Genomic DNA, 12,423 nt, shown 5'->3' with positions numbered 1-12,423 from the left:
GAATATTATAAAGAGGCTGAAAGGCAAAAAGCAAAAGTGAGTGAATGTTTTCATAACTGACAAAGCCCAGTCTTATATAAGGGTATGTATAATAAAACCATATCCACTCACTTCCAAGCCAAACAGAAATCATCTTCAAACAAATTCAGATAAGGTGTGTATTTTAGGTCCTAATAATTAATTACTTCTGTATCTACATCACCTTATGCCTGTACCACAGAGAATAAAAACAGCCAATTAATTTTACATGATTTAAATGATATAGCTTTAATCGAAAGAAGTTGCTCAGTGACCAATATGCAGCTAATTTTCTGACTTTGATTTTCCAGAGCTCTCTCTGGGCCAATGATTAGCAAACCTTTCCAAACAAAAGACCTGAATGTCACATATAGCTATAAAAAGAATTAATAGGATCATTTATTCAAGTTTTAAGAAAATATTAATGATGCTGAGTACCACTAGAAGAAATGGTACAAAAGCTGACTGACATCACTGTGTGTTTCTGATCTCCACCCAGTGTGTGTCTTCTGGGCCATAGTCCAGCCATTTATTTGTCTTTGGCCAGTTTTCTCCAGTATCCCTTCATCACAGTTCTTTTTTTTTTTTAATTTTTAAAATTTATTTATTTATTCATGAGAGAGAGAAAGAGAGAGAGAGAGAGGCAGAAACACAGGCAGGGGGAGAAGCAGGCTCCATGCAGGGAGCCTGACGTGGGACTCGATCGTGGGTCTCCAGGATCATCCCCTGGGCTGAGGGCAGCGCTAAACTGCTGAGGCACCCGGGCTGCCCTCTTCATCACTGTTCTTAAACTCTATCTCCCCACCCTTCTTCTACACAGCAGAGAGAAAACTGAGTCAAAGATATCATATTTCTTAAATACAAAGCCTCTCACAGATAGTTTTCTATATGTTTTTCTCTTAGTAACACTTTTCTCCATTCCCAGATGTTATTCGAAGGAAGTCTGGCCTTCTTTATCTAGAGTACCTGACTCCACTTCCTAAGTCTTGCTTTAGATCACTCTCTCTCATTCCAGTTTGTAAACATCCTATAAAATTGTCCTTCCTGGGGCGCCTGAGTGGCTCAGTTGGTTAAGTATCCGACTCTTGGTTTTGGCTCAGTTCATGATCTCAGGGTCATGGGATCAAGCCCCATATTGGGTTCCGTGCTCCGCACAGAGTCTGCTTGGGACTCGTATCCTCTTTCTCTGTCTTTCCCTCCACCCTCTCCCTCAAATAAATTAATAACTGTTTTTTTTTTTTTTAAATAGTCCTTCCCTGAGCCAAAGTCCTGCTCCTGTAAGTAAATCTCTATTCTGTGCTTTTCATCTAAACTTGTCAAAGACTTGTCTATTCTCATTGTTACCCCTTTTCCACCTCCTATTTACTCTGCAATCCATTGAATTCCAGCTTCTTCTCATGACTTCATTAAAGTTATCTCTCTGAAAGCACAAATTTCCAAATGCAATGGGCAATTAAAAATCTTTTAAGGATTACTTGAGAGAGAGAGAGAGAGAGCATGAGCAGGAGAGGGAAGGCAGTAGAAGAGGGATCGAATCTTCAAGCTTTATCCCAGGACCCCAAGATCATGACCTGAGCCAAAAATCAAGAACCAGGCACTTAACTGACCGAACCACCCAGTCACCTCCTTCTTTGTCCTCTTCATGTTATTTAGGTATTATTTTCTCTTAGAATGTCAAAGCCTTTGTAATTACTGAGAAATAGTTTATGAAGAGCATCTCATTAGTACCACTAAATAAAGATCTATTTAACCAAACAGTATAAAAGTCTTTTAGGAGTTTATTTTTTTTATAATACATTTATTTTTTATTGGTGTTCAATTTGCCAACATACAGAATAACCCCCAGTGCCCGTCACCCATTCACCCCCACCCCCCGCCCTCCTCCCCTTCCACCACCCCTAGTTCGTTTCCCAGAGTTAGGAGTCTTTATGTTCTGTCTCCCTTTCTGATATTTCCCACACGTTTCTTCTTCCCTTCCCTTATATTCCCTTTCACTAATATTTATATTCCCCAAATGAATGAGAACATATAATGTTTGTCCTTCTGCGATTGACTTACTTCACTCAGCATAATACCCTCCAGTTCCATCCACGTTGAAGCAAATGGTGGGTATTTGTCATTTCTAATGGCTGAGGAATATTCCATTGTATACATAGACCACAGCTTTATCCATTCATCTGTCGATGGACACCGAGGCTCCTTCCACAGTTTGGCTATTGTGGCCATTGCTGCTAGAAACATCGGGGTGCAGGTGTCCCGGCGTTTCACTGCATCTGAATCTTTGGGGTAAATCCCCAACAGTGCAATTGCTGGGTCGTAGGGCAGGTCTATTTTTAACTCTTTGAGGAACCTCCACACAGTTTTCCAGAGTGGCTGCACCAGTTCACATTCCCACCAACAGTGTATGAGGGTTCCCTTTTCTCCGCATCCTCTCCAACATTTGTGGTTTCCTGCCTTGTTAATGTTCCCCATTCTCACTGGTGTGAGGTGGTATCTCATTGTGGTTTTGATTTGTATTTCCCTGATGGCAAGTGATGCAGAGCATTTTCTCATGTGCATGTTGGCCATGTCTATGTCTTCCTCTGTGAGATTTCTCTTCATGTCTTTTGCCCATTTCATGATTGGATTGTTTGTTTCTTTGGTGATGAGTTTAATAAGTTCTTTATAGATCTTGGAAACTAGCCATTTATCTGATACGTCTTTTGCAAATATCTTCTCCCATTCTGCAGGTTGTCTTTTAGTTTTGTTGACTGTATCCTTTGCTGTGCAAAAGCTTCTTATCTTGATGAAGTCCCAATAGTTCATTTTTTCTTTTGTTTCTTTTGCCTTCGTGGATGTATCTTGCAAGAAGTTACTATGGCCGAGTTCAAAAAGGGTGTTGCCTGTGTTCTCCTCTAGGATTTGGATAGAATCTTGTCTCACATTTAGATCTTTCATCCATTTTGAGTTTATCTTTGTGTATGGTGCAAGAGAGTGGTCTAGTTTCATTCTTCTGCATGTGGATGTCCAATTTTCCCAGCACCGTTTATTGAAGAGACTGTCTTTCTTCCAGTGGATAGTCTTTCCTCCTTTATCAAATATTAGTTGACCATAAAGTTGAGGGTCCACTTCTGGGTTCTCTATTCTGTTCCATTGATCTATGTGTCTGTTTTTGTGCCAGTACCCACTATCTTGATGACCACAGCTTTGTAGTACAACCTGAAATCTGGCATTGTGATGCCCCCAGCTATGGTTTTCTTTTTTAAAATTCCCCTGGCTATTCGGGGTCTTTTCTGATTCCACACAAATCTTAAAATAATTTGTTCTAACTCTCTGAAGAAAGTCCATGGTATTTTGATAGGGATTGCATTAAACGTGTAAATTGCCCTGGGTAACATTGACATTTTCACAATATTAATTCTGCCAATCCATGAGCATGGAATATTTTTCCATCTCTTTGTGTCTTTCTCAATTTCTTTCAGAAGTGTTGTATGGTTTTTAGGGTATAGATCCCTTACCTCTTTGGTTAGGAGTTTAAAATGGAAACGTGATGCAAAGAAATTTATTGAAGACTGAACTAAAATTATTTTAATATAAACTTTGATTTTTTACATTGTGTTTAGGTAATAGTATATACAAGCAATAGGATAGATATATTTTTGGTTGTTTTGTGCTTTTTTCAGATAATTTTAAAACTTAGTTGATTTGATTGTATTTCTTTACCTACTTTAAGAATTTTATAATCTTGGTTTTAATTTCAATATTGCTGCTAGCCTAGTGGCAAATATTTAACCTTTCTGTACTGTTTTCTAGATTTATAAGTAAAATGAATGCTATTCATGATGATGTAGATACATAACTAATATTAAATGAATTATCAAGGAGGGAAACACTAGAATTTGTAGAGACTTGAAATTGGGCTAATTTCTAATTTTAATCATTTTAAAGGACTAAAGCATGTTTTGCCTCCACCGGGAAGCTACTTTCTTCTCTTTGTTTCCAGGCAGCTTACTGTCTATGCAAACCATTTATCATTTATTACCTTGGAGTATTAGTAGGCTTTAAATCTGCATAGGTCTTATTTATTTTAAACTAGATTGTAACTTCCTTGGGAACAGAACAGTATTTTATTCTTATTAGTATTTTTCAGATTGCTTTTCAAAAAATTAGATGTACAAGATTATTTTCTTACTACTTTATTATATAATTGATTTATTAAAATGTAATATTTTAGATCTCCATTCCATATGGATTGGAGCATAACATATTTATTTCTGCCCAAAGAAAATTACTGCCTGATTATTCTTTCTAGGATGTGGAGGTAGAGAGGAAATAAGAGAGCGAGAAGGCATTTGTAAATAAATAGACATATCTTTAACCACAGAAACTAATATATTTTTAAGTACCCAGGAGAAGGATCATTCAAATAGAACTGTTGGGAAAGAAAAGTGTGGTGTGGATAAGTTTACATTAGTTTTCTACTGCTACCTAATACATTACTCCAGACTCAATACCTTACCCAAAAACTTAGTAACATTTATTATCTCACAGTTTCTCTTCAACAGGAATTTTGTTCAGGATCTCTGGCTTTGTGTCTCTTACAAGATTAATCAAGGCATCAGCAGAGGCTGCAGTCATTTTAAGGCTCAGTTAGGGTCAAGTTCACTTCTAAGCTAGTCAAGTGACTGTTGGCAGGGTTTAGATCTTCACAGTTTGACTGAGGGCTCTGTTTCTCATGAGCTGTTATTCAGAAAAATCCATATTATTTGAGACATTCCATATAGAAGCTCTTAAAATGGCAATTGATTTAATTAGAATGAGCAAGCCAAAAGAAAGGAAAGAGTGGAGCAAGATAAATTCAACAGTCTTTTGTAACCTCATCTAGAAAGTGGCATCTCTTGTTGAATCACTAAATTGTACACCTGGAAATAATATTACACTGTATATTAATTAATTGGAACTTAAATAAAAACTTAAAAAAGTGAAATCTCATAACTTTAGCATATTCAATGCATTAGAGCCAGTCACTAATTCCTGCCTACATTTAAGAAGAGGAAAGGATTATACTACTGAGGAGTGAATAGCAAGAGGTGGAAATCAGTAAAAGCCACATTAGAAGTGTATCCATCACAATTATTCCTTTATTTCCTTCTAAAATATGGTATGAGAGAGACAATGTTTGGATGCTAAAGCATGGAGGAGATAAATTGGAAGAGACTCTCCTTATGTGGAAAATTGAAATAGGGATATTAAAAAATATTAAAAAATACCTAAAATAAAGAATAATAGGAATAATAACCACCTCTTAATAAGTAATGATTATATCTAAACTTTGTAATAGACATTATATATGTTGCTTCTAACCCTCTAAAAATGTTTGAAAGTTAAACAGCATAATTCATGTTTTATAGATGAAGAAATGGTAGAAAGGAAAGTGGCTTCTGAAAGCCTTATAAGTATTAAGTGGCAGTAGCACAATATTAGAATAATATTGAAAACTTTTTCTGGTCTTCAAAACCCACAAATTCAAAACCAATAGAATGTTCAAGAAACCTCATTTAGAGTATTTCACTTTTTATGAAATGTGAAAAGTCCTATTCTCCAAAGATCAATTGTGTCTTCCTTTTTCTTGTTTTTAAAATTACAATTCAGATTCTTTAAAAAAAAAATGAGATTCTTCTGGAAAGCTCATTAATCTGCCATTCAGTTCTCATTATTTTACTTTAAATTTTAAATCCTACCTTAAAAGCCAACTTTGTTTTGGAGAGACTACTGAGATGTTGCCTAAGATGTATCTGCCTGAGGGTGTGTGTGTGTGTGTGTGTCCACAATGGGAAGAGACAGTACAAAAATGGAATTTATGGTTCTAAATCATTCACTTCACTATAATTCTGGCACTGCTGATTTCTCTGGGCAATGAAAATATACATCTATATCTATCTATATCATCTATCTTTCTGTATATACAGCCTCATCTCACATTCAAGTGTTGCCTAATAACCTGTTACTTTATTAATCTTAACTGTAATAGTATATTGACCCTAAGCTCAGTAAAATATATTCTTTTCTAGATTCACTTTTATTTCCAGAAAGGGAGTAAATTTGCATAGTGTACTATTACTTGTGAATGTAATTAGAGGTCTGAAAAAGTGTATTGTGCAAGGCACGGCATTCATAATTGCCTAATTGTGCTTGCATGTATCCAATTATCAGCATGATTGGCCACTTACCCTATAAACAGCAAAAGTGGTTAGCTGCATGTACAATTACCTATATGCTTAATTCAGAATGCTCAGTTGTCCCCTACATTTAGGTTTCTTGAAGCTGTGACTTCAAATGAGGAGGCAGAGCAAACTGCTAAAAACAGGCCAATAGTAAGAATATAAAAATAAATCTGGAATTTAGTTGCTTTATTGGTTTTGGTCATAGTGTGATTAACTTAACTTATTCTAACAACTTGTATTTTACTAACAATATTCATTATACAACAGATTCTTTAAATCAGTCTTCCTAACATAATCTCATGAAGAATTAACAGAGAAGTTTATGAATGCAAAAATAGATTTTTGTTCGTAACTAATGATAAGTAATTAAGTTACCTGAGTAACTAGCATGCGGTATGTGGTTTGTGGTATGATTTCAGAAATCCTAATGGACCAGAGTATAGAATAGTCTAGGAAATACAATTGACTAAAGAAAATTAGTAAGATGCAAATAGGTAAAGCTAGACTTAATAACTGTATTGGGATAGAACATAGGTAGAATAGTTATAATGATGGGAAGAATTTTATATCTTCAGTATATGCAGGCGCTGGACTAGTGAAAATAGTGTATTTGGTAGGCAATTAGAACTTTACAAGGACCCCAGGAACAATGATTTTCATTACATTGGGAGGTAGTCCAAAAGGTTGAGAAGTTAACAAGAGAAGAATATGGGATTCTGAAGTGGAGAATGGGTAAGGAGAGTGGCCTATCTTTTATAATTAAATATCAATTACCATTTTTAAAAGAACTGAGTGCCAAACAGCAGGTATGAATTGAGGACTCATGTTGTTGTTGTTGTCATTGTTGTTATTATTATTATTATAAATTTGGGTTGTTTGCTTCACTTTTTATTTTCTACAGGAATTAAAATGTAAAGGCAGAAAAATAATAAGTTTACCTTAATTATATAATTTATAAAACCTAATCTGTGACATAGTCACATGATGTAGTGGTGTTTGTGTTGTAAAAGAGTAGTTTTTGTATGTATTTGAAGTTAACTTGGTATCAATTTAGGAAAGATTGTCATAATTTTGGATGCTATAAGTAATCCCTATGGTAATCACAAAAGAAATATCTATAGAATACACACAAAAGAAATGAGAAGATAATTGAAGCATCTCACTATGAAAAATCACCTAACACACAAAAAGCAGTAATGGAAGAAATGAGAAACAAAAAGTAATAAAACACTAAAATAAAACAAAACAAACAAACAAACAAAAACAAGTTAGGAAAGTAAATGCTTTCCTATCAGAAATTGCTGTAAATGTAAATGGATTAAATTCTCAATCAAATGCATAGATTGGCAGAATGAATATAAAAATAGAGGAGTCAGTTGTATAATGTTTATAAAAGACTCACTTTAGGTCAAAGGGCACACATAAATTGACAGCATAGAAAAATATATTTCATGCAGAAGTACCAACAGAGAATTGAATTAGCTATACTAATATCTGACAAAATATACTATCAGTCAAAAGTTAAGAGACATACAATGGAATACTATCCCATCTTAAAAAGAAACATCTGACACATACTACAACAAGGATTAACCTTAAGACAATAAATTAAATGAAATAGGTCAGCCACAAAAGGACAGATACTGTTGATTCCACTTAAATAAAGTGCCTAGATTAGTAAGGTTCATAGAGTCAGAAAGTAAAATAGTAGTTGCCCAGAATTGGGGATCAGAGGGGTTATAAAATTAATGTTTAATTGGTACAGTATCAGTTCAGGAAAATGAAAAAGTTCTGGGAATGATGTTCATGAATGTTGTACAACACTGTTAATGTACTTAATTGCCACAAAACTGTATACATAAAAATAGTTAAAATGGGAAATTTTATATTATATGTCATTAACCTCAATTGAAAAAATATTAATAAAACAACTATGTCTGACAAAAAAGGGCAAATTTTTTTTAAAAGGTAAAGAGTTGTTAGAAAAAATAACGATGATATGGTTAAAAGGGATGGAAAATTTTAGAATGTGCATTGACAAGTTATAGGGTAAATAAGAAATCACCATACCAAGAAGGACTTTAGATTACAGTGGAGACCTAGGAGTAGATCAATTTTCCCATCAGGAACAGTTGGAAAAAAACAGAATTTTTGAAAGTAAATAAATAAAGTTTGAAGGCATAAGTGAGCTACCAAAGCCACCAGAGCTAGAAAAAATGAAGATCCCAGAGAGAGAAGAAGCACGGAGAAGTGAGTCAATGTTTTGTCAATCACTTTCTCTCTAAGGGTATTTGAGGTGTCTTGGCCATGATGTTAAAAATAAGAGCCCAGGTAGAAGCAAGGGAGACAGCACTTTGCCAATCTTGTGGCACTTTTTTTGCAGTGAAAAATTAAGGACTGTGTCTGTCATGGAAGCCAAAAAAATGAGAAGCCAAAACATTGAGAGAAGAAGAAAGATAATGAATCCATCATTTGGTGGTTTCTCCTGGAAGAGAAATGACCTAAAAAATTAAATGGAAAACTATTAAAACAAAATAGCTTTTTCTTTATTCTTATGGAGGAGACAAAAAATGGGGTTCAAGATCTACAAAAAAAGAAGGGAGAGCTCTATTAAACGCACTAAGCTCTCAGTGGGGACCCTTGAAAAGTCACATTTTAAGAACAGAGGAAACCAGTGTAAGTTGGAAACTAACAAAAACTACAACTTAATTTGAAGAATTTTAGATTTGTTTGATAATGGAAAAGTAAGCAGTATGATTTATCATAGTAAATGATGAAAGCAGAAAGTCACATGAGTATCTTAATAAGTGAACAATATCCTTTGAAAAATTTAAATATTGAATCATGATAGCTACTTTTATCAAATTAAAAAGAAAATTCTCTTATCTGTTTCATAGGACGTACAGAAAATCTCTAGCAAACTTCAAACTTGAAGGAAGTATCAACAACTTTCTATGAAATGGGGAAAAAGTCAAAAACACCTGTTATCAGCATGTCTTTTCACCTTGAATTTGAGATCTTAGGTACAGATCTCAGTAAAGAAAAATTAAAAATATATAGAACATGAAACAAATAATTAGAATGCAAAAGGTAATACTAAGAAAAACAAAGTGGACATGAAACACACTATATTATTGCATCTATAAACATCTCAAAAGCAGTCAAAATTAATTTATGATGCAAAAATACAGAGTAATAGCTGCCGTTGAGGAGGAATAATGATAGGAAGGGGCATGAGGAGGATTTCTAAAATGCTGGCAGTATTCCATATTTTAGTCTGGGTGTTGATTACAAGGTTTCTTTATTTTGCATGACTTATTAAGCTGTATTTTATGATTTGACCATGTTTATCTACCATGTGACATTTTAATAAACTGTAAATTAAAAAGGGAGGAGTTACGCGTCTAATGTCCCTCTTTCTCCTGCCTGCTACATGGAATGTAAATATAATGGTTGGAGTACCAGCAGCTGTTTTAAGCCAGGAGGCATGAGACAACATTCTCAGGGGGATAGAAGAGGAAGAAAGGAGCTTGCGTCCCAGGTGACATGGAACACTCCCACCAGCCCTAAACTGATAAGTTCTGGGCTTCTCTTACATGAGAAATGCATTGTATCTTCTTACAAAGTAAGAAATGGTTGTTTCCTGAGCACCAAATAGTGTGATGAAATTAGTGTTCACACTGCCAGAGATTTTAGGTTAGATACTTCATCTTTTCTTCATGGCAGACACAGATAACAGGAATTTAAAAGTTAACCATTCGGCAGACTCACTCTTGAATGCCTCTACCACTTCCCTGAGAGATAAAGTCTCCTAAACAGATTGATGGGAAATATATAGATTTAATTCTTTTCTCATGCACATTAACAAAAGCAGGATAGCGTGTTTTATTTATTGGGGCAGTTCTATCCTGTCCACAATTCTTTGGAGGACTTGTCCTCATCAGCATTCTTTGCTTGAGAAGAGTGATGACTTTTCTGCTAAAGTCAAGGTAATTCCACAGCTCAGCTTTAGTGAACACCCCTTAGCACATTAATGAATAATATTTGTGCATTAGCAAACATGCTCCAGAGACAAAATCAAATCAAATGGGTTTGGATGTTCATAAATTCTGACACTTCTAAGCTCTCGGTGAGAAACTGCTTTATAATGAATTGCATGGGTTACATGAATTCCGCGGGGAGACTTAGACTCTACTTTGCCCTAATAGAGTGAAATTTAGTTACGGATAAAACAGCAACAATAATTAAGAATTTTCCCAAATCCATGAGGATTCTAATTAAAATCTGACTTTCTAATCATTAGCTGTGTACATTCAGTGCTGATCTAGAGTACCTACACTTTGGCGATGTTCTTCTAGATACTGTGGTTTATACATTGATCATAGTCTTTTAAGAGCCTCTGGGGATCCCTGGGTGGCTCAGCGGTTTAGTGCCTGCCTTCCACCCAGGGCGTGATCCTGGAGACCCGGGATCGAGTCCCATGTCGGGCTCCCTGCATGGAGCCTGCTTCTCCCTCTGCCTGTGTCTCTGCCTCTCTCTGTCTCTCTCTCTCTCTCTCTCTCTGTGTCTCTCATGAATAAATAAATAAAATCTTAAAAAAAAATAAAAGCCTCCTATCCACTCCCAGTTATTTGAATGTCTTCTTAGTGCTGGGATGATGGTAGGAGTCTCCACAAGGTAGCTCTGAGGTTCAGTGGATCGATCACATAATGAGTAGTTTGCAGGTTATTGCTTCTTAAAAGGAACAGATGGGATCTTTATTTTTTTTAAAGCGAATGATAGCTGAATATAGGTCTTGGCATATCTATGATATTGATTTCTTCGTGTATCTTCCCTCTCACCAATGATCTCATTATTTCAAAGCCTTCCATGAATACTATTTCCTGTTCCTGACTTAACTTGTTACCTGTCCATCCCAACTTCTTGCATGAGATGTTGATATTTGCTATGCACTTTTTCCACACTCACCATTCACATTTGAATTGCAATCTGGTTTGCTTCCCTACCACTTGCTGAAAACTAAGCTTGCTAGGGTTTTCCATACCTTCTCATTACTAAGCGTGATAGACACATTTCAACCGGACTCAAACATCTGATAATATGAATACTTTTTTTTTAGTAGAAACTGTCTCTTGGCCTCCTTATGGTCTTCACTTGCCACCATTTCAATGAACCATGTTTCTCTGGCTCTGTGTCGATTCTTCCTCCTTAACAGCTTAAGTAACTGTTTTGTTACTTAAGATTCCCTACTAAGCTCTTTTATAGTCAGACTCAGTTAAAGTGCCTCGGAAAAGCCCGTCCACTATCATGGCTTAAGCAGTTTTCACTGCCGCTAATTCCAAACTTAAGTTCCTTATTTAGCACTCTCTTCTGTATGCCACATATCTAGATACAACTCTCTAGAGACACTAGATGACATTTAAACATTAAAAATTAAAGAAAAAAAAAGAAGTTAATTAAAACCTGACTTTCTAGTCTTCATCTGAGTATATTTGGTATTGATTGAAACCTCCTAACCTCTGGCAAAGTCCAGTTTTCTCAAATATTCTAATCTTGTTTTATCTATTTGAACAAAACAATACCAGGGCACACTGGAATTCTAGCCATAAATCAGGGAGTCATCTTTAATTTTCCTCTTTTCCTCACTATAACTTCCCACCATGTCATCACCAAATTCTTTTAAATAGCTCTTGAATGTATCTACTTATTTTTTATCTGTTAATCTACTCCAGTCCAATTTACCACTTTACCTTTTCTAAATTATTATAGTAACATGATATGTACTAGTTTAAAAAAGTTATTCTATGGTATCTCTCAACCTCCTAGATGGGACAATGCTCAATTCATGAATCACTTAATAAACCAATTAAATCTCTAAATTAAATATATATATTATATATTAAATATATAGATAAATTAATAATATATATATAAATTACATATAAATTAAGTTATATATATTATACATATTTTTGGTAGCCATATAAGATATGGTCTCTCTTCTTCCATGGATGCATCATTTCACTTCTTTCCTCACTCTACAACCAGGGTGATTTATTTTGTTTTGGATTTTATTTTATTTTATTTTATTTTTTTAATTGAGAGAGACCATGCATGCACAAGCAAGGAAGAGGATCAGAGGGGAGGGAGAGGAACAAGCAGACTCTGCACTGAGCACAGAGCCTAACTTGGCTCCATCCTA

The sequence above is a fragment of the Canis lupus genome, chromosome 19 (genome assembly GCF_011100685.1).
Source record: "Canis lupus familiaris isolate Mischka breed German Shepherd chromosome 19, alternate assembly UU_Cfam_GSD_1.0, whole genome shotgun sequence".
In the NCBI taxonomy this organism is placed as follows: Eukaryota; Metazoa; Chordata; class Mammalia; order Carnivora; family Canidae; genus Canis; species Canis lupus.
This window is presented reverse-complemented; position numbering follows the sequence as displayed.